General features: G+C 57.6%; 1 protein-coding gene and 1 long non-coding RNA gene across 3 annotated transcripts in view; one reads left to right on the top strand and one right to left on the bottom strand.

The window, feature by feature from the left end:
- The window catches only part of FIGNL2 (fidgetin like 2), a 21,074-nt gene extending 4,007 nt beyond the window's left edge, over positions 1-17,067 (bottom strand). Inside the window, exon 1 of one of the 2 annotated variants that reach the window (XM_058673665.1) lies at positions 16,808-17,067. The gene's annotated coding sequence lies outside the window, so the exon portion shown is untranslated. Of the gene's footprint in view, positions 1-12,777; positions 13,193-16,807 lie in introns of those variants that run through there. The other variant, XM_058673666.1, reaches the window with a different exon arrangement.
- LOC131482081 (uncharacterized) lies at positions 16,610-26,722 on the top strand. The gene is made up of 3 exons (XR_009246755.1): positions 16,610-16,831; positions 17,855-17,936; positions 26,629-26,722. It is a non-coding gene; the product is annotated as an uncharacterized LOC131482081 (long non-coding RNA).

Below are 26,722 nucleotides of genomic sequence, written 5' to 3'. Positions count from 1 at the left end.
GTGTAATATGATTTGTATCCCCATTAGAAGTAGAGCTTGGAGCACAAGCAATTCAAGCCACCCATGGGGACGCCCACATTCCACATCAGCGAGGCAGTCCTGACTCCTCCACTTTCAGTCCAGTGTCCTGCTAAGATGCAGCCTAGAGGCAGGCAGGGATGGCTCAAGTCCCGGAGCCCCATCAGGCACACGGGAGACCAGGATGGAGTTCCAGGCTCCCGGCTTCAGCTTGACCCACCCCGGATGGGTCAGGTGTTTGGGAAATGAACCAGCAAGATGGATGATGTGTCTCTGTCTCTCAGCCTTTGTGATAAATTAAAAATGAAAAGGTTGGAGCAAGTGAAGTAACGAAAGGGCAGTCTCCTATATAGATCAAAGCCTCACTGAATTCTCTCTCCGTGGCCATGATCTGACATTGGTGGCAGAGGACAGCCTGTAAACAGAGCCACTCTCATTTTCATTATCCTAGAGAAGGTGTCGCGGCCCCATCGGAGGGCCGACCTTGACTCCCTCCAAAAGGCAGGAGGCAAGAAGGCAGAGCCAAAGCAGCTCTTGCTGGGAGACAGGCGGTGTTATCTGGTGTAACGGGACCAGTTTCCAGGAACACCCAAGTCCCGGGAAGCTGTGGGTGCGCAGGAATCAAGCCCTGCATTGCTGGCAAGGACCTCAAACCTACGTGGGGCTTGATTTTCCTCTGTTTACCAGTAGCTCTGCTTGGGCTTCTTCCCAGGAAAGGCAGAGAGTTGGCCCCTGGCTAGGGGAAGGCTCCAACTGCAGAGAATGACGCAATGTGCATTTACAAACAGCTGAGGGACAGGACTCCAAAGGCAAACAAAGGAGTGGTCGCGTTCCAGCTGCCCCGACTCTGGGCTGAGCACCCAGCCACCAGTGCCAACCCTGGCCTCCAGTAGCCCTCTGAGAGTGCGCACCTTCAGACCAACCCCGCGGGCCCTGGCCGGTCCCGCCAGCCCTCCTGGGCACCTGTACCCCAGCTCTGGGCCGCTGCTTTGCATCTGCCCCCAGACTCAGGTGCTACTGACCTCTTCTGCAGAGGACGCTCCATCCAGACTGCTTGCTGGCTTCCCCAGTCTCCTCCCAAGCCGGCCCTTCCGCCCCTTCCACTCTGCATGAGTCTCTGCTCATTTTAGCCAGGAAAGAAAGGCAGAAAGCCATCGAGTCCATCTCCCTCTGCCTCTACCCCTGTTTTTCACCTGGAGGTCCACCTGCAGGCTGTTGGGTTGGTCCTCAGGCCAGAGCTGCCCTGTGCCAGCCCCGCCCTTGGCAAACCGGAGCCTTCGCCATGACCCCATCGACGCAGCCCCACCCGCAGCAGCCAGCCCCTCTGCTCGCCTCCTTCATTCCTGCTCCACGCACAGAAAGCTGTGAGAGGACCTCTCCACGTGGCCCGCCCACCAGCAAGGCACAGCTGGCCCGCAGCACCACTGACCTTAGTCCCGGATGGAGCCTGCGGATCCCCCACCTCTCCCTTCCTTCTCTCAGGGAAAAGGACAAAGGTCTGGCCAGAACTCAGCGCTCCAAGGCGCAGGCTCCCCAGGAGGGCCCAAGAAGGGCAGAAATCCGAGGCAGAGAGAGAGGTGAAGCTGAGCCCAAAACGCAGTTCACGTGAGTCCAGGCACAGCAGCTTGAGCAAGCACAGTGGCAAGCAGAGCACAGGAACCCTGCACATGTGCACAGCACTCAGGCTGTACCCACTGTCTCCAGGTCCATCACACAGTGACAGCCCACCTTCCCCGCCGTCCATCTCCTGCAGGGAGGATCTCTCCAAAACCTCCTCCCATCTGGGTTCCCAGGCCACACCCCGCCTCCTCCGTGAGCAGAGCTGGGGACCAGGTGAGGCCCTTGGAATGGGGTCAGTGGGGAGAGTACAGGCTTTGACTCAGGGGACCTGGGCTTGAGGAAGACCAAGGCTCTGCCTGATCCCCCCACCCCCATTGGCCTTGACGTTAAAGAGCCTATAGGGTGACCTTGAGGGACAAACAAGGATGTGTGTGAGGTCCCCAGGGCTGTCCGTGAAGGACACAGCCAGGGCCCTGGTTCTGCAGGTGATGCTGCGCGTGTCATTCCTGGAGAAGGGAACATCTTTCATGGCCCCGAGTACCATCCTTAATGGAGGCGGAGACAGAGAGAGGATGGAAGCTTCAAGGTCTGCCGTGGAGCTCAGCACCTCAGACCCACCGCAGGCCTGGTGGGTCTGCTAGCCTTGCCATCCCCCCTGCTCTTCTGACCTTATAGCCAGAGAGCTGGGGCTGTGATGCAGCTGAACCCACACTCCCTGGCACTGGCCCAGAAGCTGCTGTCTCTCTTCTCCTCCAGACCACACAGGAGGATTTGTGTCTCCTCCCAAGACCTGTGTACCTGCTGCCCGATCATCTCAAAGCGGGGCAGACAGGGCTCTGTGGGTCCTGTGGCCTTCCCAGGTTGGGGCTGGGAATCTGGAATAGAAGAGGGAGGGGCCAGGGCTTTGCTCCCGACTCATGCAGGGCCCCTGTGCATGTCAGAAGCTGGAGCACTGCTGGGTTGCACCTGTGAAGTGCGGTGTTCCAGCTCCCAGGCACCTGCACCCGGCAACAGTGACTGGGTGCAGGCGGGAAGTAGACACACACGCACAGTGTAAGAAGGCTTCCCGAACCAGCAGGAGGTATGGGCCTTATGGCTTGGCAACCGCCTCTGCACAGTGCCATACCTGTGAGCCACATGGTCCAGCTGCCACGTGTCCTGAGGGTGCCTCTCGGACGCCATGGGCCGTAGCTCTCCACACATCAGGCCTGATGCAGGCCTCACATGCTGTGGTACGAGCCACCTCTCGAGCACCGGCACCATCATTGGACGGCCACAGACAGCTCACCTCACTCCACTTCCCTCCCTCATTCGTCTGACTGGATGGCTGGCTTCGGCAGGTGGGCCTCAAGCATTTCCTTTTTGTCTAGAAACCTTTCAAATAAAGCGTAGTGGGTTAAGCAACTACTTGCAGCACCAGCATCCACATCCCACATGGAGGACTGGTTCCTCTGCTGGCTTCTTTAACTTTTTTAAGGCAGAGTTACAGAGACAAGAAGAGACAGAGAAAGAGCTCTTCCATCCACTGGTTCACTTCCCAAATGTCTACAACAGTGTGGCTGTGCCAGGCTGGAGCCAGGAGCCGGGAGTTCCCTCAGGGTCTCTCACATGGGTACAGGGGCCCAATATTTGGGCCATCCTCTGCTGCTTTCCCAGGCACATTATTAGGGAGCTGGATGGGAAGTGGAGCAGCTGGGATTCGAACCAGTACACATAATAAAATGTTGGCATCTCAGTCAGCAGCTTAACCCACTCTGCCACAGCTCTGGCGCTGCCTCAGTCCCTGCCAGCATGGGGGAGACCAGGATAGAATTCCTTGGATTCTTGACCCAAACCTAGCTCTCATGGGCATTTGCAGAATGAACCAGTAGATGGAAGACCTCTCGTCCTCTCTCGGTACTGACTTGAAAAAATAAATTATATTCAGGTAGGTGGGTAGGAAGGGCTCCCACTCCCTCCCCAAGGAGATCCCAAGACCCCCACCCCCAGATCTTCCAGACACTGCAGCAAGAGGCGGGCTTGGGGGCAGGCTGAAGGAGAGGCAGCTGGACAGGCAGCTCCGTGCCTGTGTGGGATGTGTGGGAAGGGGCCGGCGCCTGCCGTCCTCCCGCGCAGGGCTCTCCCCGGGCTCCATTATCTCAGCCAGGGCCTGCGGGGCTGGAGGGAGAATCCCATTGTCCAGCCCCAGCACAGGGAAATCTTATTCATCCATTTCCCCCTTTTGTCCCAGGCTTTTTGTCTACAGCTCACAACCGGTGCTGTCCTGGGGGAGTCTTGCCTGGCAGAGTTGGAACAGGGCTGTGCCTACTCCTCTGAGCCCTGCCCCCTCACATGCCAACCCCCATTCCTGCAAGAAGAAAGGCAACAGAGGCATGACCAGAGCATGCTGGAGGGGCTGCTCACCTGCCCCCAGCTGCTGTGCCCTCTCCCGCCTGCACTGCCAAGTCCCGGAACGTTGCCTTGCGGTTTATGGTGGCGGAGGGGGGTGGTACAGGGACCCGGCCCAGGATCTGGCTTGCATAGGGCTCAGTGCCTGTTCGGGATGAGCAGAAGGAGGCCTAGGCTGTGGCTGCGAGACTGACCCAGCATGGGGAGGCTTCAGGCGCACCTCCCAGTCAGCAAGTTTTCATGCCAACACCCAGTGGGCCACGGGTCTGGCACTGAAGACACATGGGTCCCACCCATTCTCCCAGGCTGAAGCAGACTGCACTGGGCAAGGAAGGAGGTGAGAGTGGCCACAGCAAGACAGGTTGGAAGGGAGAAACAGAAAGAGAAAGGAGGGGGAGGGGAGGCAGAGATGTTGGCCAAAGGGTGCAGAACTCGTGCTAGACAGAAGGGGGCGTGAGTTCAAGAAGGCTATCTTCCAAGGTGGTGATTACAGTCAATGAGGACAGGCATCTCGGGGAATTGCCGAGAGTGTATTTGAAGTGCTCACATCATAGGTAAACAAGTGTGTGTGATCACGCACGTGTGAATTAGTGATTTAACCATTTCACAATGTGTATAGATTTCAAGGCACCGTGCTTGTACACCGTCAGTGCATACAGATGTCTGGAATTTTTCCTTTGAAATCCAGAGAGAGAGAGAGAGAGAGAGATTTTCTACCTGCTAGTTTACCCACCCCACCCCCAAATGCCTGCCACAGCTGGAGCTTGGCCAGACCAAAGCCAGGAGGCTAGAACTCCATGCAGGTCTCCCAGGTGGGTGGCAGGAGCCCAGGCACATTAGCAGGGAGCTGGGACTCAAACCAGGTACTCCACCGGGGATACAGGTATCCCAGGCAGCGACTCCACTCACCCTGAGTGAAAAAAAAAAAAAATTCAGTTGGTGTTCCACCTACTCCATTTCCCATCCAGGGGGTGGATGGGGGCAGCTGGGGAGAGAGGGACAGGGCAGCATCTGGGAAGGTGACAGCTGGCCCAAGGTCACAGGGCTCTCTGGAGGCAAAACCGGAATCAGAGCAGAGATCTGCAGCCCAGGGGCCTTCAGACCAGCTGGCGTTTGTCCCACCAACTCAGGCTGGGTCAGGCTAGGGTGCCAGCTACAGAGCCCAGCCTCTCCTGCCCTCCCACTCCAGACTAGGTGAGGATGGGGTTAGGGTTAAGCTAGCCAGCACAGCTCCCCATCAGGGCCTGGGACGGTCAGCTCTGCCCTTGGTAGATCCAGGGTCAACCCTCATTTCAGGGGCCCTCCCTCTGCTCAGTCTTTCCCAGCCTTCAAAGTCCACAACAAGCCCGCCTTCTATTGGGCACACCTCCCCCATCCCGGCCACTCCAGCTCTGACCCAGCTCTGGCCTCCTTGGGGAAGCTGGAAAGAACACAATGACGTGAGAGCATGAGCAGTCCCACACCCCACTCTCCCCCTGCCTCAAGGCCCTCTTTCCTCTGCACCCCTAGTTCCCTCCACAGACTCATTCGGCCCAGCCCACAAAGACTGCGACTTCCTCCATGTCATGAGAACAAAACAAAATATCTAAATCTCCCTCCAACCACATCCTCCTCTGTGTACCTGCTGTTCACTCTACACCTGCTCCCCCAAGAACACCTACGGCAGTGGCCCCTAGAGCAATTGATGGTTCCTGGAGCCTCTCCAAGTCAGGCATTCTGCCAAGACCTTCACCTGCCTGGCAAGCATGCAGCCAGCCCTCGGAGTTGTGGGGCTCCTTGGATGACCCCCCCCACATAGCCTAAACATGGCTCTCCAAGCCGAAGTCCCCCCTACACCTCTCTACACTGGCACATCAGTATCAATACTTCTCAAGTCAACCTCCAGCTCCTGTCTCACCACCACCACCTTCCCCAGTCTTCCCATCACAGACCAGGGCATTCTGGTTGCCGAGGCCAAAAATCTTGGGGTCACCCTCTCTTTCATTTAATCTGATCAGTGCTTTCTTGTCTGTGCACCCAGGAAGAACAGGGACTTTGTTAACTTTGCTGCTACATCGCAGGCGTCTAGCACAGTGCCTGGCACACAGCGAATTCTTAACAGACTGTAGCATAAATGGATGGATACATGGATGAATGGGGTAAGTGGGTTGATGAATGTGTATGTATGGATGGACAGGGATGGATGGATGGATGGGTGGGTGGGTAGATGATGGATGAGTGGCTGAATATGTGTGGATGGATGAATGGATACATAGATGAGTGGATGCATGGATGGGTGGTTGGATGGACCAATGGATGGGTAGATGTGTGAATGGATGGGATGGATAGGCAGATGTATGATGAACAGGCAGACGGATGGATGAGTGAGGGAGTGGATGGGTGGGTGAGTCAGTGGGTACATGGATGAGTGGATGAGTGTATGTGGATGGATAAGGGATGAGTGGATATATGGCCAGATAGAGCAGTGGATGGCAGCTGGGTGGATGAATGGGCAGGTAGATGGGTGAATGGATGGATTATGGTTGGATGGGTGGGTTGACAGATGAGGGAGCAAAGAGACTTGAAATTGCCTCTGTCAAATAAAAGGGAAAAATGAAGATGATGATATCTGAGCCCACCTGAGACCCTGAGGGTGGCAAAGAGGTGAAGCTAGGAAATTGCCTCAGGGGCCGGTTACTGGAAGGGTGCCAAAACAGGTCATTTGTGAAGACAGCCAATTGCCCAGGCTTGGCCTGGCTGGAACTGAAAGGCACCCAGCCCGGCCCTGGGGGGTTAGGAAGGGGCCACCTCCTTCTGCCTTTAAAAAAAAAAAATCTCCCTCCTTTGGTCCCCCACTGCCCCTCAGGCCTCCGAAGGAAGACAAAAGCGCGATGGAATTCCCACCAAAGGCCGCAGGACACATGGTAAAGAGATCAGGGCCCTTGGGATCCTGCTTCCTGGAGCCAGCAGTGAGGCCCCTGCGCCAGCCTGGCTCCTCTCGGGGACAGGGTGAGATGGGGGCGGGGCTCTGGCCCTGGGCCTCCTCGGATGTCAAATGCCAAACAGCAGGTGGTCAGCGGTCAGCCGGCCAGCCAGCCACAGTGAAGCCAGGCAAGAGAGGCCCCCATCTGGGCTGTGTGTGTGTGAGCGTGCGCACACGCGTGTGCTTGGGGGAGGGGGCAGCTCAAAATCCCTGCCAGTGTCCGTGGTCAGGGCCACAGCCAAGCTGTGACCATCTGCTGTGATCCCAGCACCCTTGAGGACTAAGTCTGCCCTTTCTCCCAGCCTTCAAGTGCTTGCCAAGAGCTTTCCCAGTTGTCCCACACACCGTGTCCCACCCTCCGTCCCCCACCAGACAGAAGAGCCTCACTCACAGAGGAGCAAATGGTGGTTCAGAAAACAGAGAGGTTTCTGCCAACAGCTCATTAGTGGGGCCGGGGCCCACTCTGTGAGCCCTTCCCTCCCCATGCCTGGGGCCACAGCCCTCCCATCCAAACCAGCAGGTCTCCAGAGCCTTGTTGGCATCCCCTGGCTCCTGCTCAGCTCCAGTCCATGCCTCCTCCAAGAAGCCTTTTGGGACTAAAATCACCCAGGAAGTTCCCATGATGTCTTAAAGCCCAGAGCCCAGACGGCCCTTTCTTCCTCAGTGTACTCTATCCATCTGTCCTTGGGTGTGCAATACCTGATTCTCTTAGGAGGAATGCCCAGCTGCAGGGGAGCCACCCAGGCTTTGTATTTGGGGCGGCTGGAGAAGGGTCCTGAACGAGGCCACATGGCCAGGAAGGAAACCACGAGGCTAGGCACCCATGGGCTGGGCTCAAACTCCTCCACACGACCGCCAAGCCTGCACTCTCTACCTGGGACTGTTTAAATCTAAATTCACTAAAATGTGCTAAAATAGGAAATTCAGTCTTCCATTGCACTAGCCACATCCACAGCGCTCCGCAGTCATGTAGGGTTAGTGGCCATCCAGAGCGGGAACACTGGGCAGTATTGCTCCAGTCCAGGGCCACCTCCGGCCGGACACCTGCCCAGTCACAGCTGGGGCTCTGTCTTGAACTTGTGCGGGGCCTCCCTTCCGTGAACCTGCAGCAGCTGCACAAGCTGTTCTCCTACCTTCCCCCAGGAGCCCCGAACATGGGCCAGCTGCACTGGTGGTCAGGCTGCTTGCAGGGGAGGGGCAGGCCAAGGAGGGGAAGGTAGGACAGGGCAGTTTGTCATCTGGCCCTCTGGTCTGTGCTTCCCACCCTCCTAAGCTGCTCAGCGCCCCTCCTCGCAGTGTCCCTCCCGGACCATCCTCATCCGCATCAAATGCCAAGGACAGATGGGGGCTGGCAGATCACAGCGAAAGCATTCCCAAATGCTAACAGAGTCTAGGACGGGGTCACACCTGTGTCCCTTCCCTCAAGAACTGGCCAGTTCCTCCAGTCTGGCCTTTATGTCTGGTTAGATGTGAACTATATGGCAAATCTCAGTAGGAGAGCGGGGAGCCTTGGGAAGAATCTTTGGAGGGATGGTTTAGGGCTCTGTAGGTGCTGGGTTATCCCAGCAGAAACAAATCCAGCTAAAACTGCAGTCACTCATGTGGGTCACTTGGCCACTTAGTCACTGGGCACACGATGATAAAATCCCCACTGTGCACAGAGGTGCTGGGAGGGCATATGGGGGAACAGGTAGGCCCCCAACCAGCTTGATAAGCTAGAGACACGGTCTGCTGGGGGCTCAGGTCCCACTGTAAATCAGAGGAAAATCTTTTGTCTCAGCCCAATGACCTGGGCAGAGTGGACATCCCCAGGCCCTCTCCCCTCAACCAGGCACACACATGTATACGCACACACACACACACACAGACACTCCAGCCTGTGGCGGCTAGTACCAGCACTAGAGGGTAAGCTCCATGGTTGGGTTGAATGCTGAACCTGCAAAGCCAGCAAAGTGGGGAAGGGAGGGGAGGCTGGGAGCAGGCAGGAGGTTGACAGCCTGGGGCAGAGAGGCACGGGGTGGGTGACCCAGTCCCCCAGTAGAAAAGCTGTTCACAGCATCTCAGCTCACACACAGATCACACAGCCCCAGAGGATCCAGGTGGGTGCACTGGGACCAGGCGAAGGCCCTGGGAGCTGTGAGCCAGACCTAGGTCTTGCAGACTCCGTGCCATCCCAGTGCCCACCAGGAGCCTTGGGCTGGGGCAGGGCTTGGGCGGCAGCCATGTTTGTGTTGGGTCAACCATGGCTGGCCTTTCTCTCTTGTGGCCGCAGGCCCCACCTCGGATTTCCTAGAGCCACTGACCACTTTCCCAGCTCTGAAACCCTCGGCTTCACTCCACCTCCTCTCAGGATGCTTCTCCTGGGGCTAGGGAGGGCCCCACCCCCAGCTACCCCTAAGGCCATCATCCCACAGCAGGACACACTGTCTCCTTGCTGCTCCCAGCCCAGCCCAACTCCCCAACAGAAGCCCAGTCTGCAAGACTAAACAAGGGCTTGGGAGCTGCGAGGGGTTTGGGACCCGCCCCAAAAGTCTAGGGAAGCCCCCCTCCCTGTCATTCATCGGTAGCTGCAGGAAGTAGAGCCAGTTTCCGAGTGGGCCTCCCCTGGACAGACCTGGGAGAGGGGAGGAAGGGTGGGGCTTTCAGAGGCCATGCCAAGGGGCACGCTGCACACATGCACGCACGCACACACCAACCCCTGGCTGCCTGCTGGGTCACCAAAGAGCTCTTCCCTGCAAGAGAGTGCTCCCCGCCCTGCCCCTGACCGGCTGGCCACGGCTGTTGCTGAAATTGCAGCCTAAGTCCCAAACCACAGCTTCCTGGCATACCCCAGCCGGAGCTGCATCCCACAAGCTTCCCTTCTGCCAGTACAGAGAAGAGCCCCACGACCCACCAGAATACCCTCTGTGCCCATGCTCAACTCCAGCCTGAGCCCATTTTCCCTTGTCCTTGAGAATCCAAGAGGTGGCTCGGGGAGACTCCAGGCTAAACACAGCCTGGGAAGTCATCTCCACCTCTGTCTTCAGAAACCGCCACCTGTCCACAGATGTCACGGACACCTCGTGGCTTGGGCCCCACGGCACTCCTGTGCCCCACGGCACTCCTGTGCCCCCACAGCTGGACTTCCCGTCTCCATGGCCCTGGACCTCCTCACTTGTGGCTGCCTTTGACACCCACTCCTCCCACCAGCCAGGGCCGAGGCCCTGAAGCGGTCGCTTTGTCCTCCCCACCAGCCTCAGACCCTGCCTTGACCATGGCCCCACGGCGACAGATGTCCACACGGCCAGACCTCTCCCTGCTCCCTGGGGCCACTCCCCAGTTCTGCAGCTGGGCTACTCCCTGGCTGCCTCTCTGGTGCCCCCTGGAACAACCCCAAAGTGGGTCCCACTGCGTCCTGCCACACACATGCAGCCTCTCAAGGGCATGCTGCCTGTTAAACTGGGGCCCCCCATTCCCACCCCTGCACACTACTACCTTGGGGCCTTTGCACAGCCCCTCCCCAGCCCAGCAGCCTTTTGTGCTTTTGGCCTTCAGGCATGAGGTTGGGGCTCTCTGCCAGTTCCAAGCCACAGGGCCTTTGGCTATGAGGAACATATCAGGAACATTTGTGTGTCCTTAGAAACACTTTCTCATGCCAGTGTTGTGGCCAAGTGGGTTAAGCCTCTGTCTGTGATGCCAGCATCCCAAGTGAGTGCCAGTTCAAATTCTGGCTGCTCTACGTCCTATCCAGTGTTCTGCTAATGCATCTGAGAAAGCAGCAGAGGATGGCCCAAGTACTCGGGGCCCCTGGCATACAGGTGGGAGACTCAGATGGAGTTTCGGGTTCCTACTGCCGATTTTGGTCACTGGTGTAATCTGAGGGTGTGAAGGAGAAGACAAGAAGTATTCGCTCTCTTTTCCCAACTTTTAAATAAAGCGGGGGGTGGAGGGGAGGAGAGGAACATTTCTCACTGTACAAACTAAAAGCAGTGTAAACTCCAAGGGCAGCCCCAGACACTGGAACAGGATTCCACCTGTGAATGCCTCAGGGTCCACAGGCCACAGTTCTCAAGAGCCTGCAGTCTCCATTTAGGGGAGCTGAGGTAGCAGGTGGCCCCCAGAGGTCTCGACCCTGGAAGGAGTGGGGGAGAGATATCCCCCCTCCCCACCAGGGGTTGGGCTTCCCAAAGGAGAACAACAGGCCCCAGCAGCCCATGCAGGCTTGCCCAGGGGCTGCCTCAGCCCTGGGGTTGCTGAGCCCAGTCACTCAGCTATGCAGTGCAGCCGGTTGACCTGGTGCGAGTGGGCAGGGCCGCCACAGGTATAGAGAGAGAAAAGAAGGAGGAAAGGAAAGGAATGAAGGCAGGCAGGCAGGCAGGCAGGCAGAATTACAGAGAGAGACTTTCCATCTGCTGGTTCACTTCCCAAAAAGCCTTAATGGCCAAGAGCTGCTTGGGCCGAAGCCAGAACCTTCATCTGGGGCTCCCACGTAGGTGGCAGGGGCCCAAGCATTTGGGCCATGCTCTGTTGCCTTCTCAGATGCATTAGCAAAACATTGGATAGGAAGTAGAGCAGCCAGAATTTGTAGCAGGGAACTGGGTGGGAAGTAGCGCAGCTGGGACTTGAACCAGCAGCACTCACATGGGATGTAGGCAGTGCCGCCTGGCTTAATCAGCTGCGCCACCATGCTGGCCCCCAACAGTGGCCTCTGTCCCCCTTTTGGACTAACTAGCTCCTGGCACAGCAACAGCCTCCCCCGGCCCCTCTGTGCTAAGGTCCTGCAGCTGCTCTGCAACTGGCCTTGCTCTGCAACCTCTCCCACCTGTCCTGTCCCTTCCCCAGCTCTTTGTCCCAGAAAACACAGGGACAGTGATCTTGAGAGCAGGGCCTGTCCCTTCCCCTCTTAGCCGGCCCCCAGTCCGCTCAAGATCCCTGAAGTGGCACCATTCCTGAGGTGTTGGATGGTTCAAAATCCAGGTCCATTCAGGTGCCTGTAACAAGCAGTGCCAGGGCTAGAGGCATTCTCTCTGTCATCCTGGCCCCATGGGTAGCTGAGGGCTGCCAGGTGACACCCCATGACATACCAGCCCCCCGGCTCAAGACTTAATGACTGTTCACACCCACCCAGGGACGCCAAAAAACAACAACAACAAAAAGACTCAGTGACTGTAGAGGGAGTCTCGGGGACACAGGACTTTTGAAGCCCTGGCCAGGCAGCCACAGGGGGCTCCTAGCCAGGCAGCCTCAGGTCCTTGGCCAAGTAGCCATGGGGTTCCTGGCTGGGCAGCCTCAGGACCTGGCCCAGATCCCGCAGTCTTGTGGAATATTCAGACACAGTGGGCAGGTGGCCACTGCAGGCCTCTACCTTCCCAGCTATCCCTGAGAGATTCCAGCACTGGGCAAGGGTCCAGGCCCTTAGTACACCTGTCCCCCCATCAGCCCTGAATCTGCTTCGAAGGGAGCTTCAAGTGCAGCTGACACAAGCCTGCCACAGGCCACAAGCATCTCCTCCTTAGGAAGTGACTAGAGTCCTTGGGCTCTGCGCCTTGGGCATGTCACCAGCACCTGAGGTTCTCATCCCATTTTGTACACAGTGAATTTGAGACCCAAACAGACAAGGTCACCTGCCTGGGGTTACCCCTCACTCATAGCAGCAAGTTCAGTGCAGCCCAGGGCTCAGACCCCAGCTGGTCATCATATGGGGTTGGGACCACAGCCCAACAGAGCCATTCTCCAAGTACTCTGACCCCACCGGATCGGTCCAAAGGCTGGCCACTGACCACCCCATGGCGCATGGGGAAAGCAGAGCCCAAGGCCCTGAGCTGGCTCCTCTCCATGACTGGCACACAGGACAGTGGCATCACACTCACCTACAACCCTGGCCAGGCCCCAAAGAACATCATTCTCTAATGCTCACGAGGTAGACACTGTTTGGAGGCCCTTCTGAAGGAAACTAGAACGTGTTACATCAGCGTGGGCCATGGGTTCATGGAAATGCTTGGAGCCTGAGGCCGGTGCCATGGCTCAACAAGTTAATCCTCTACTACAGCAACGGCATAACATTTTGGCATCGGTTCAGGTCTCGGCAGCTCTACTTCCCATCCAGCTCCCTGCTTATGGCAGATGGCCCAAAGCCTTGGAATCCGAAACCCATATGAGAGACCCAAAAGAGGCTCCTGGTTCCCAGCTTTGGATCGGTTCTGCTCCAGCCGTTGTGGCCATTTGGAAAATGAACCAGCAGACGGAAGATCTCTTTCTCTCTGTCTCTCCTCTCTCTGTAAATTTGCCTTTTCAATAAAAAAAATAAGTAAATCTTTAATTAGATGAATTTTTTAAAAAAAGAAAAGAAAATGCTCGGAGCCATGTTTCCTTGTTGCTTCTGCAAGCGGACCCTAAGACCACGAAGTCCACTCAAGCCAGAGACAAGCAGCCAGGATTCCCGAGCCGGCAGCCAAGCCCTTCCCACTGGAAGGCCAATCCAGGCCCCTGTCCCTGCTTACACCATGGCCACAGAGCAAGTACTGAGAGCAGAAGGCAGGGCCCCTACGGTGCAGCATTTCAGAGGAGGTTAGTCTGAGGGTGAGAGTTTGGGGAGGCCCAAAGACCCTCCAAAGCAGAATGCAACATTAGGACCCTCCAAAGCAGAATGCCAAATAGTAGCAGGGCACTTTTCAGGGGGGCTCTAAGTCAGAAACCATTATGGACCCCCACCCTGGGCAACCCCCAAGTCCTTCCCACTCGTAGAATTCTCAGGTGAACGGCATTAGAACTTCAACACCATGTCCATCCATTAAGGCCACCTTGGCTGGCCCTCTAGAAAATCCTTCCAGGGGTCTCGCTTTTGTCACTGCAGGGACATATGGGGTCCCAGGGGCACTCAGCCTTGCAAGGTGGTCTCGCTCATCGGCTCTGCTGCTGCCAGAGGGAGCAGGATTGTCCAAGACAAAAACCAGAGAAGTTGCCAGTCTGCCTAGCGCGGCTGACCGTCACCCACTGCAGTGGGCCTCTGTCCGTTGCAAGGTGGCAGCTCTCAGCGTTCCAGAGAGCAGATATGCCCAGACCTTGAGTCCACCCCTACCACAGGTGGCCCTGGAGCCTCACGAAACAGCCCTTAACTGTCTCCGATCAACAAGAGGTGAAATTCTGCTAGGAGGCAAAAGAGGGCTGGGGGAGACCTTGTGCGCCCTGCCCTCCATTGCTGACCACCGGCGGTGGGGAGGGGAGGCAGGAAGGCGGGGCTCCTAAGGGCTCAGCAACTACAACAGCAGCTGGGGTGGAGAGTGGGCCCGGATAATAAGCAATTGTTAATGTAATCCACATGGATCTTGACTGGCCTCTCTGTTGAACAGAACGATAATGGTAGGGAAAGAATGCGGGTCCACCGGGAAGGGAAGGGGCAAAGTCCTCCCGCACTTGGGGGGAGGGGATGGGGAAAGGGTCAAGAAGGAGGAAGAGGAGGTGGAGAAGGAGGAGAGAGACCAGAGACCCATCCAGGGGTCCTCACCACGCAGGAACAGAGAGAACTATGGGCCTGAAATTGAGCAGTGTCCAAGCTTGGAAGGTTGCCCTGGTGAGAAGTCCTCACAGTCTCTCTGTCCCACCCCCGCCCCCACCCCAACTTGGCCAGTAGCCACTTGTGGGAGCCCACAAGAAGCCACGCTGTGGGGAAGGGAAGGGCACGTGTCACCTCTGTGCTGGGCCACAAAGGCTGTAGCCGAGAGGCACAGGTGCAGCAGGGCTAGGAGACCACAGAGGGAGGAGGGGGAGAGGGGAGGGAGGAGCGCAAGTGACAAGGCTCCAAGGAGGCTCTGGGAGGGGACACTGTGGCGTCCAGCCTGGGTCTTGAAGAATGAGGAGGCTGTGGAGACAGGGACAATGGAGAAGGCATTTGGCTGGGCGAACAGCAGGAGCAAAGGCACGGAGGCGTGAAATTGCGTGGAGAGAGCCTGAGGTTTCAGACATAAAGCTGTGGCCCAGGGAAGGGGAGGGAGGGGGCTTTGCAGCCATAGAAGCAGCGGCCATGGAAGACCGTCAGGAACACGGCAGGAGTGGGGCTCCAGGCTGGGTCCCTCTCCCCAAAAGCTCCTCGGCGCGGGAGGGCCCAGAATTCTCCAATTGCTGGTGGGATCCCAGGCCAGTGCAGCCTGCTTGCCTTCTCCCGGGGAGAAAGGGGTGCCCCCTGAGGCCTGGGGGCTCTATCAGGGCCTCGGCTGCGCAGCTGCGCCACTCCACACTGCTGCAGCTCCCCTTAGCCCAAAAACGACTGCAGCCAGGGCGTCAGGGGTGCCACTGCCTCTGGAGCGCAACTAAGGAAACGAAGTTAGTTTAGCAAACCGGGATTCACCAGGCTTGTCACCCCGTCCGGCCCCGCCATCCCGGCAGGCCCCGCCCCGTCCTCGCCCACCCCAGGAAGTCCCGCCCGCCCCCTGGCCGCCCTCTGGGGCCGCGGGCACCGCGCACCCCCGGCTCGGCGCGCAGGCCCCGCGCCGGGTCCCACTGGCTTCCCGGTATCGCCGACACTCCCAAGGGTGCTTGGAGAGAGGGGGGTCGTTGAGGGAGTCGGGTCGGGCTCCGGGAGGGCCTCTCTAGGATCAGAAGTCTCTGGGCCGTGCCCGGGACCCGAGCAGCTCCCCCACGCCGTAAGCGCACAGTGGGACCGGCAGCGGAGCCCGGGGCACCGGTGGTGGCCGGAGCGAGGCCAGGGCTGGCTCGGCTGCCGCAGCTCAGCGCGAGCGGACCACAACACAAACATTCTTCCGTCCTCTATTCTCCTCCAAATTAGGTCTCCATGGAGACAGGGCCGGCAGCCTGACAGCCCCACGGCCTAATCCTGATTTAGTGACCGTCCCTTTAACAGCCCACCCACCCGTCCACCCACCCCTGCGCTCCAGGCCCGCTGCGGGGCGCAGGCTCCGGGACGCTTGCACTCAGACCCCTTCCCAGGGGCCCCCTCCGCCCGGTTAGGAAAGGAAGGAGGGTAGTAGCGTTCTCTTGAGCCCCTACTGCGTGCCCAGCAGCCGACGGACGCAGCCCCGTGCAAAGGGGACCCCAGCTTGGGGACCTCTGGGTAGGTCGCAGAGGAGTGGGAAGTTTTGAAGGTTTCCCTCTCAGTGCGGGGCGCTCAAGGGGTGTCCCCTGCAGCCTGCAGCTCAGGGGCGAAGATGACCGGGCGGGTGTCCCTTGCAGCTCCAACATTCTTGAGGTTGGGGAAGGGGTGTATGTGGGGGGGGGGGCTGGGAAGGCTCTCCTTTCCAGGGCAGGAGAACCGGAAGGCGTGGGCGTTAGGGGCGCAGGGACCCAAAGTAGCTTCGGTCTCCTGTCACTGCCCCGTCACGTTGCTGGGGGAATCTCCGGGCAGTAACCCAGCCCCCACCTACACACACACACACACACACACACACACACACACACACACGGGACGCCGGACAAAGACCTGACGGAGTGGGAGGGGCCTGCAGGCCGGCCCTCGGGATCCGGATGCGCGAGCCTTCGGGGATCCGAACCCGCAAATCTAGCTTTCCCACCCCGTGGCCCCCAATCGCGCAGGATCCCCCGCAGCCAGCCGCTCGCTATGGCTGCAGTCTGCGCTCCGGTAGAGGCGGCGACGGGGTGTCCGAAGGCGGCCCAGGGACGACCCGCAACTCCGCCCGCGCTCTCCCCGACCGCCGCCCCCACGGGAAGTGACCCTCGGCTCCCGGGTCTCTCGCCGCCCTTTGCCCTCCGACCCCCGCCGAGTTGAACCCCGCGACCCCCCGCAGCCCCCGCCCTCTCCGGCCCTCGCACGGCCCCGCGCCCGCGGACAAAGCTTCGGACACCCCGAGCGAGCGGTCACCACCCCCTGACCCCGGGCCGCCCGCGCGCGCGCGCGCCCCCGCCCCGGCCCCGCGCGGGTCCCCGTACCTTGGCATCCCGGCCGGGTCCTAGGTGAGCGTGCGCGGCGGCCTGGGAGGGCGTCCGGCCCGAGGACCGGGGCCTGGGCGCGGGCCGGGGGCGACCGGCCAGGGCTGGGGGGCAGCGGCGCTCACCATCCTGGAGCCGCTTCTGCTGCGGCGGCTGCTGCTGCTGCTGCGGCCGCCGCGGCCGGGAGCGGGACTGGACAGTGGGGGTGGCCGGACAAGGGGCGGCCCCGGCTCCCCCCGCAGCAGGACCCCCACCCCCGCCTCCCCTCGCCCGCCCCAGCGCTCCCCTCCCCTTCCCCTGCTCCTCCCCTCCCCCGCTGCCCCTCCCCTCCCCGCTCTGCCCCTCCCCTCCCCCACCTCCCGGGGCTCGCCCGGCCCCTCCCTCCCGGCGGGCCCCGCCCCCTCCCTCCCCAAGCTCTAAAATAAATTAGCCACGGGGGCGGGGGGAGGGGAGAGCAAATGACCCTTGGCGTGGAGAGTGTCCTTGCGCCACTTCAGGCCCGGCCGGCTGCCCGCCCCCGCCTCTCTCGGGCTGTCGGAGCGGGAAGTTGGCGTGGGGGTGGAGGGCCCGGCCGAGAGGGGAAGGCCGGCAGCCGGCGGCAGGAACACTGAGCTGGGTGCGAGCAGCTTCCTGGGTCGAAGGGTCAGCCATGCCCGCTCGCCGCCGCCCAGGAACCCCCCTCTCACAGGCCCTCCTGGGGCCCTGAGGAAGCCTCCTGGGCTCAGCTAGCATCCCGGCCACCCCCCGGTGAGCTCAGCTCTGTGTACGGGGTGAGGGATTCTGTGATTCCCCAGGCGCGCAGACCCACAACTGCATGTGTGCGTGTATGTGTGTGTGTGTGTGCGCTCGCGCCTTGGTGCCACCCGGTTGCATGTGGATGCTGGGAGGAAGGCCAAGCCCTGGACGCAGGCAGCTGACCCTGGAGGGCTTCCTGGAAAAGGCAGCAACGTGCAAGTGGCATGGGTGGTGCGAGGGACGTGGTGTATGAATTCCGCATCTCCAGCCCACCTGCCAGTGTCTAAGGCTGTCATCCATTCGTTCACTCAGCAGAGACAGATGAACACCTACTTCCTGCCTAACGCTGGCCTGGGCCAGACATCACAGCAAAGTACAGCACAAGGCCTCAGGGGTGAGCTCTGGTGGCAGCTGTGACGCATCCAGGGGATGTCCAGGCCAAGGGTGTCCCCCCTTCCCCGCAGAGCAGCGCCTAGGGCTCCTGTCTTGCCTTGAGCTGGCAGGGTTGGCTCTGTGTCCCAACCCCCAGCCTGCAGAGCAGAGCCCGATGAGTCTGAGTTCTCTGATGAGGTTTCCTGTAAAATCCCTGCACTCCCACCTACAGGAACTCATGGGGGGTGCCCCTCGGGGAAGGGTAGGTCCTCCCTATGTCCACCCCACCAGCATCCTAGCAGGTTCTAGACCTCACCAAGGTCAGCATCATCTCCATTCCCACAATTCTGCTTTCCTGTGCATACCACACGCCTAGGGCCACAGCCCGGCACCAGGAAGGGATGTGGCTGGAGCAGGATCCGAAAGTCCTGGAAGAAAGGAGAAACTCCTACTCAGCATGGGACAGTCCCCCTCCCATCCCTGATGGACCACAGAGCTGGGAGGGGCCACTCTTTAGGGGTAGGGCTCAGGCCAGAGAGGAGGCACAGGGGTGGCTCCCAGAGTTGAACAGGGCCTGAAATCCACCGCAGTCTTTGTGCCCTGCCCCCACTGGCCAAGCTCTGCCTTCTCCCCCATTCCCCAGCCCAGGCAGGAGAGGCATTGTGGGAAGGGGGGTACGGAGGTAGGAGTTACGGGAGAAGTCAGTATCCACGGGAGATGAGCTTCTGGAGATCTCGGGTCCCATCTTTGGCCAGGCTGCTGGGTGGGCGAGAGTGACAGGAGTGGGATTTCACTGAGGCATATCCCTGAGTGGATGGATGGATGGATGATGGAGGGGACAGTAGGCTCCCCCTGTCCCTCGATGGCAGGATCTGGGGAGAAGAAGGCCTCCCTGGGTGGGCAGGAAGGGACTAGGGGAGAGCGAGCTGGATCCTGGGAGGTGAAGCGTCCTTTGAGGCGTCCTTGTCCCAGGCTGAGTGAGCAGTTTGGAGGGGTTAGTCATTTTACCCCACCACCCCTGGTGCTCAGGAAACCAAGGGAGGCTCCCCATCCCAGAGCTCATTCAGGGCCTGTTCCTGGATCACTCGCAAAGCCTCCGTGGGCTGACAAACTCTCCATCTTGGCAAATGGCCTTCACCCCAGTACTACCTCCTGGCCCGAGGACCTCCCCCTCCCCCAGGAGGGGAATGGGTGAAGGGACGGGCGGGGGTGCTACTCGCTGAGAACTACCACTTGACCCTTCTGCTGGCCTCTCTGAGTCAAGACAGAGTCCCCCCACAACAGAGGTCACCATGATCATGTCCAGGGAGGTCAAGTGCCCAGCGATGGATTGGATAATAATAGTGGTCAGGATGGCCAGGCCTCCACAGAGCACACGTGTCTTTTGGAGCCATCAACATCACATCCCAGGTGGAGAATGACACAGCCACCTGTCCCCCAGGCAAGGCACCTACTTCGAGCTGTGGTAGGAGAGGGCGGGCATCCATGCGCAAGGGTATAAAAAGTGTGACTTGCTTTGCAACAAAGCATTGAGAGCCCCACTGACCCAAGACGAAGCTGCTGTGGTATGGGTTTCTGAGAGAGAGAGAGCAGAGTTGGAGGAAGGGAGGAGCAGGTGGGGTGAGGAGGAAGGAAAGAAAAGTGCCCTGGGGAAGGCAGTGGGGGTGGGGGAGGCAGGGAGGAAGAGGAAAGGGCAAGGGGCCCTCTCAGTGGTCCTCCTGCTGGCAGCCCAGCGGCCAGCGTGAGCCATAAAGGAAGGAAACATGCTGTGGCCCGGGGCTCGGTGCATGTCCAGTGGACGACACGCCCAGTTGGCTGCCAGCCCTGTCACCCCACGCCCAGTTGGCTGCCAGCCCTGTCACCCTAGGACTAAGGCAGCGCCAGCTGGGCGGGAGCTCTTTAGACGGGCTCTGCCTTCCACCAAGCTACAGGATGGCACTGGGTCCACATTACAGCCCACACCGGCCTCCAGCCCCTAGGAGACTCGGTGGGAATTAGCAGGCATGCCTAGCGAAGGAGGAGGAGCTGGGTCTTGCCCATACCCCACTGGCAGAATTCTCTCTTGCACCTGGCCCGGCTGTGTGATCTGTAAGCCGAGCATGCTGTCTAGTCTGCACCCCATCCTGCAGCTAACACCCCTGATAAATCCCACCGTGTACCTTAGAGTCCTGTGCAACCTCTCATCACCAGCGTTGCTTGTGTGCCTCAAAGGCTACTTAGGAACCTCATTTCTTCATTCTGCCTGGTGGGCTCTTAGGCATCCTTCAAAACCCTACTCAGATGTGGTCTCCTCTGTTAAGCCTTCTCTACTATCCCCTGCTTGCTACAGAGCTATCAGCTCCAGCCTTTTTTCTCTCCCAGCGGTTGCCCCACTTCCCAGAGCCCACCTCTGCCAGCCCTTCTGGGTCTTGGGCTTCTCTCCCTTAAGCAGACAGACCCAAGGCAGAAGGAAGACCTGGAAACCACAGTGGCCGTAGTCTCCCCACCCCCACTCTGCCCTCTCTGGGCCTGGGCCTGACCAGCAGATCCCCCCCCTGCACATCTGGTTGTACTTAAAGAATCACCCAGCACTGGGCTTCCCGCTTCTCTGCCTCCTCCCCTTCCTCAACCAGCCAACCAGCTCCCTCTCCAGGAGGCCCTCCCTCCCACACTGGCCTCTGTGTCCACACCTTGCACCTCCACCTCTCTGGATCCGGGGTCTGGAGCAGGGATGTGCAGGGGGGTCATTGTCAGAACCACACCCTTCCAAGTCCTGAAGCTGGAGAGAAACCCACTGGGAACAGGGAGGGGAGTTGACCTGACTCCCTCTCACTGCTGTGGGTACAGCGGTGGGGTGAGGGGTGGGGGTAGTGCCTGTCCCCATGACACAGGTTCTGACAGGAGAGAAGCCTCCCAGGGCCACCGCTGCTGTCAGCGTTCTCCTGAAAGCTTCGCAAATTATTAAAGAACAGAACGGAAATCCATTTTTATAAAAGATGCACAGGCATGGGCCTGGCTCTGTGGTTCAATCGCTAATCCTCTGCCTGCAAGCGCCAGCATCCCATATGGGTGCCAGTTCATGTCCCAGCTGCTCCACTTCCCATCCAGCACCCTGCCTGAGGCCTGGGAAAGCAGTCAAGGACGGCCCAAAGCCTTGGGACCCTGCACTGGCATGGGAGACCCGGAAGAGACTCCTGGCTTCAGATTGTCTCAGCTCCAGCCATTATGGCCATTTGGGGGTGTGAATCATTGGACAGAAGATCTTTCCTCTCTGTCTCTCCTCTCCGTATTTCTGACTTTCCAAAAATAAATAAATAAATAAATATTTTTTTAAATAAATAGTTTTTAAAAGAACAATTCTTTCTACAAACAATATGATACATTCCAAAATAATAAAAATTAAGATGCATTATAATAAAAAAATGTATGGATTTTGAAATTTGTTGCATCAAAGATAAACTTTCTTTTTAAAAGAAGTATTCATTTTATTTGAGACATGGAGAGACAGATCTGTACTGGTAATTTATTCCCTAAATGCCTACAGAGGCCAGGGCTGGGCCAGGCCGAAGCCAGGAGCCAGGAGACCAATCTGGTCTCTCACATGGTGGGTAGGCACCTAGATACTGGGAGCAACACATCCCATTTCCTCGCGAGTGTATGCCCACCCCTCGCTATTCTGTTATGATTTTCCCAACAGACAAATACGTCCAGCCTCTTTTCCCATTCACCTTAACATGTAGCACATAGTTGTTCCCGGCAGCCTAATATTCCGCATGGGGACAGGTAAGCCTTCATTTAGCTGGTTTTGTTTGTTGCTCCAGAAACAAAAGCATGACACATCAATGGACAACCTCTACCTTTTTGCACGTGCCTAACGACTGTCTTAGGACTCCCAGTTAGGGGAGACCCTGTGAGGAGCTCACAGCCTGGCTTCTGGGCCATACTCCCCCTCAACGTCCTCCGGACTGACGGCTGCACTTCATGGGGCAGCCTCAGCCCTGCAGCCCTTGCAGGCTCCTCAGCAGGCCCCGGCTGGTGCAGGCCTGGAGCGGTCAGCACAGGCGCGCAAAGGCCGACCCCGCCCCGAGGCAGCCTCCCGGACAATGGCCGCCTCGGGAATCCCGGGAATGAAAGTCTGCCGGCCAGCATGCTGACCTAAGGCCACGCCCCTCCGCCCTGTCCACCGGCGCCGGGATCCCAAAAGGGAAAGGAGGGGCTTTGGGGGCTGGGGCGTGGGGCTGCCCAGCCATGCTGTCCTCCCCGGGGCCTGGGCCAGGTCCCACACGCTCCTCCAGCCGCAGCTCACTACGGTGGGCTGGGACGAGTTCAAATCCTGGGCTGCCCTTCACCCTGAACTTAACTCCCTCCCCTGTAAGAAGGGCCCATGATGAACAGACGCACACACACGCACGCACACAAGCACACACGCACACACCCAGTTTCGCGCATCTTCTCACCTACCGGCCAGTGGCTGAGTGGTGCTTTATTCTGGTCCACGCTGGAGCTCCAGCTGCGGACCTCTCTCGTGTCCCACTCAGGTGCGGGGCCACGCACTCCTATGCTCTGGCATTCCCCACAAAGCTTTGCCAGTGTAAAAGGGGGAGAGGCCATAGACAGGATTTAAAGAAAGGAAAGCTGCTGTGCCGCCCACTCAGCTAAGCACCGTGGGTGACAGTGCTTCCAGGCTCTTGGTAACCCATGGGAGTGAGCAAGAAAGATCTCCTATGCTTACGTATTTTTAAAAATGTGTATTTGTCTTTGCAGAGAGAAACCCAGAGAGGAAAATGGCCACAGCAGTCCGGTTGGGCCTGATCAAAGTCAGGGGCATGGGACACGGTGTGGGCCTCCCACTCAGGTGGCTTGGGCACAGTCCCTGGGACACGGTGTGGGCCTCCCACTCAGGTGGCTTGGGCAGTCCCTGGGACACGGTGTGGGCCTCCCACTCAGGTGGCTTGGGCAGTCCCTGAGCTGTCACTCTACTCCCCTGCCCCAAGGTGTGCGTTAGCAGCAGGCCGGGACTCAACCCATGCGTTCTGATGTGGGCCACAGGCTTCTTGGCCACAGTGCTGAATGCCTGCCCCTCTTTTAATTTTTCTTTTTAAAGACTTTTTCATTTATTTGAAAGGCAGAGTTACAGAGAGAGAGAGCAGGACTCAGAAGAAAGAGAGGGAGATCTTTCACCCACTGATTCACTCCCCAAAAGCCAAAATGGCCAGAGCTGGGCCATTCTGAAGCCAGGATCTAGGAGCTTCCTCTGGGTCTTGCGCATGGGCGCGGGGCTGAAGCTATGCCATCTTCTGCCACCTTCCCAGGAGCATTAGTAAGGAGCTGGATGGGAGTGGAGCAGCCAGGTCTGCAGTGGGTGCCCATATGGGATGCTGACGCTTCAGCTGGACGCTTACCCCGATCTGCCACCATGCCAGCCGCAGCCCCACTCCTCTCAGATGCTCTTTTGAACAAAGATTTAGTACTACTATTTTTATTATTTTATTGGTAAGTCAGATCTACGGAAAGAAGGAAAGACAAAGATCTTTCATCCACTGGTTCACTCCCCAAGTGACCGCACGGCCAGAACTGAGCCTATCTGAAGCCAGGAGCCAGGAGCTTCTTCCTCCAGGGCTTCCATGCAGATGTAAGGTCCCAAGGCTTTCCCAGGCCACAAGCAGGGAGCAAAGGGAAGTGGAACAGCCGGGACACGAATCGGCATCCATATGGGATCCTAGCGCACACAGGGCAAGGATTTCAGCCACTAGGCTACGGCACTGAGCCCCTCAGATACTTTTGAGCTGTTGGCCACAAACCCCTGTCTGACCCTTCCCAGTCTCCTTCCTGTGCTTGTCCACTCCCCTTTGCTCAGCTCTTCCTCCTCAACGCTGTTCCTGTTCCTTATATCCCTGAATTAAAATCCTTACTGCTAGAAAACTACCCTCAAGATGGCCGAATAACAAGGAAATGACATGATTATCTATCAGCAATTTAGAAGCCACTTACATTAAGAAGCAGTGCTATTTAATGTACCATTAGAAAGAAAAAAAAAAGAAAATGCCAATTAAACTGATGTTGATTTTTCTTTCTGTTAAAAGCATTCTTTTTTTGTTGTTAATTATTTGGAAGAGTGAATAAGAGAATGAATCTTCCATCCATTCACTTCTCATATGACTGCAATGGCCAGGGCTGGGCCAGGTTGGAAGCTAGGCACCAAGATCTTCAACTGCACCTCCAATGTGGGTGGGTGCAGGGGTCTGCGTTGAAAGTAGAACAGCCTGGATTTGAACCAGTGTTCATATGGGATGCCAGCATTGCAGGTGGCAGCTTCAGCTGCTGTGCCCCAGTGCCAGTCCCTGATGATGTCTTTGTAAACAGAGCTCTTATCCACTGATTCACTCTCCAGATGCCTGCATCAGGAGCCTTGGACTGGGTCAAAGCTGGGAGCTCATTCCAGCTGTCCCCTTTGGAACCCGGCAGCTTGAGCCTATAGCATCACTCCTGGGGTCTGCATCAGCACAGAGCCAGGTCAGCAATGTTTTCTTTTCCTCCAAATTTTAATTTTATACTTACAGAAGAAGTGCTTTTAGACTTCTATGGACGTACCTTGCAATCTTTTAGCATGAATCACTCCTACACGCCCATAACAAGAAAAGCATGAGTGAATTCAGCTGGTTAAAGATCTCTTTCAAAAGTGAATTAAAAGTGAACCTTGGAATTGTTTTCAGCTTGCAGCTGTCGTGTCTGTCTTTGCCATTCAGAATCATCATCTAGGTCATAGCAGTTTCTTAAAACGGTGCCCTCCTGGGGCCGGTGTTATGGTGTTGCATGTAAAGCCACCACTTAGGAAGCTCAACAAAGGACGCATCTGAGTACTGGCCGCTCTGCTTCGGATCCAATTCCCTGCTGATGGGCCTGGAAAGCAGCACGAGGTAGCCCAGACCCTGGGTCCCTGCTACTCATATGAGAGGCTGCTGGCTTCACCCTGGCTGCTGCAGCTTTTTGGAGAATGAACTAGCAGCTAGAAGGTCTCTCTCTCTCTCTGTCTCTCTCTCTAAAGATTTATTTATTTTTATTGGAAAGTCAGATTTACAGAGAGAGGACAGATAGAAAGATCTTTCATCCATGAGTTCACTCCCCAGGTGGAAGCTGAGCCGATCTGAAACCAGGAGCCAGGAGCTTCCCCCAGATGTCTCATGTGGGTGTAGGGCCCCAAGGCCTTGAGCCATCCTCCACTGCTTTCCCAGGCCACAAGCAGGAAGTTGGATGGGAAGTGGAACAGCCAGGACATGAACCAGCACCCATATGGGATAACTATGTTGCAAGGTGGAGGATTAGCCTATTGAGCCACCGTGCCACCACTGCCTACAAGAAGTTCTGAGAAACAGGGGCTCCAGGCTGCATTCTGGGGCTTGGTTGCATCTTTAGGGACCCAGGTTCTCTGACACCCTCAGCCATCACTTCTCACCCCCGTCTGTGAAATGTAGATCTTCACAAGCCAACACCCAGCTTTCCTCAGGCTTCTGAAGAGAACAAGCTAAGTTTTAGTGCACACACAAGGGCTTGGAGTACAGTACCCAGCGCCCTGGTGAAGACAACCTTGGCCATGAATCAGACCGAGGCAGGGAATGGGAGCCCGAAGCCTTGAGCAAACTGTGAGCTGTGACAGCAGGCACTCAGACATGGGTGGCAACAAGCAGGGGACCACCTCCAGGCTCCTGGGGAAGACGCCAAGCAGTGCCTGCTGGTCAAGACAGAGAAGAGACTTGGAAGAGGAGCAGCTCAAAGGGGAAAAAGAAGGCGTGGAGGTTGAGTTGGGGGTGTCTGGGAGCAGCCTGGTGGACAAGAGCCAGGACTCTGCCATCTGCCAGCTAAATGACATTGGTCATCTCTCAAAGCCTCAATATCCTCATCTGTAATGCAGGAATTCAATGAATGCTTCTTACTTCAGATGGCTACAGGATTAGGATGTGTTTGGGGAATGAACACAAAGAAGGCATGCATTGGGCCCGGCGGCGTGGCCTAGCGGCTAAAGTCCTCGCCTTGAAAGCGCCGGGATCCCATATGGGCGCTGGTTCTAATCCCGGCAGCTCCACTTCCCATCCAGCTCCATGCTTGTGGCCAGGGAAAGCAGTTGAGGATGGCCCAGTGCATTGGGACCCTGCACCCGTGTGGGAGACCCGGAAGAGGTTCCAGGTTCCCGGCTTCGGATCGGCGCGTACCGGTCTGTTGCGGCTCACTTGGGGAGTGAATCATCGGGCGGAAGATCTTCCTCTCTGTCTCTCCTCCTCTGTGTATATCTGGCTGTAATAAAATGAATAAATCTTAAAAAAAAAAAAAAAGAAGGCATGCATTAAATTGGTCTTCTTTAAAGATATTTTGTTTAGTGGGGCTGGCATTGTGGTGTAACAGTGTAACCCAACACCTGTAATGCCAGCGTCCCATATGGGCATCAGTTTGAGTCCTGGTTGCTCCACGGCTGATCTAGCTCTCTGCTAATGCTCCTGGGAAAGCAGAGGAGAATAGCCGAAGTCTTTGGACACCTGCACCCTCACATGGCAGACCCAGAAGAAATTCCTGGCCTTGGCCTCACTCAGTCCTGGCTATTACAGCCATTTGGGGAGTGACCCAGTACATAGAAGATTGTGCTCTCTCTCTTTCTCTCTTAGTAACTCTTTCAAATAAAATAAGTTTTTAAACATTATTTACTTATTTATTTGCAATCTTATATCTGCTGGTTCACTCCCCAGATGACAAGAGCCAAATTGAATCCAGGCTGAAGCCAGGTGCCAGGAGGCATATCCAGGAAGTCTGCTCTGGGTACCAGAGGCACTTGGGCCCCCA

The sequence above is a fragment of the Ochotona princeps genome, chromosome 15, assembly GCF_030435755.1.
Source record: "Ochotona princeps isolate mOchPri1 chromosome 15, mOchPri1.hap1, whole genome shotgun sequence".
Lineage (NCBI taxonomy): Eukaryota > Metazoa > Chordata > Mammalia > Lagomorpha > Ochotonidae > Ochotona > Ochotona princeps.
This window is presented reverse-complemented; position numbering and strand designations above follow the sequence as displayed.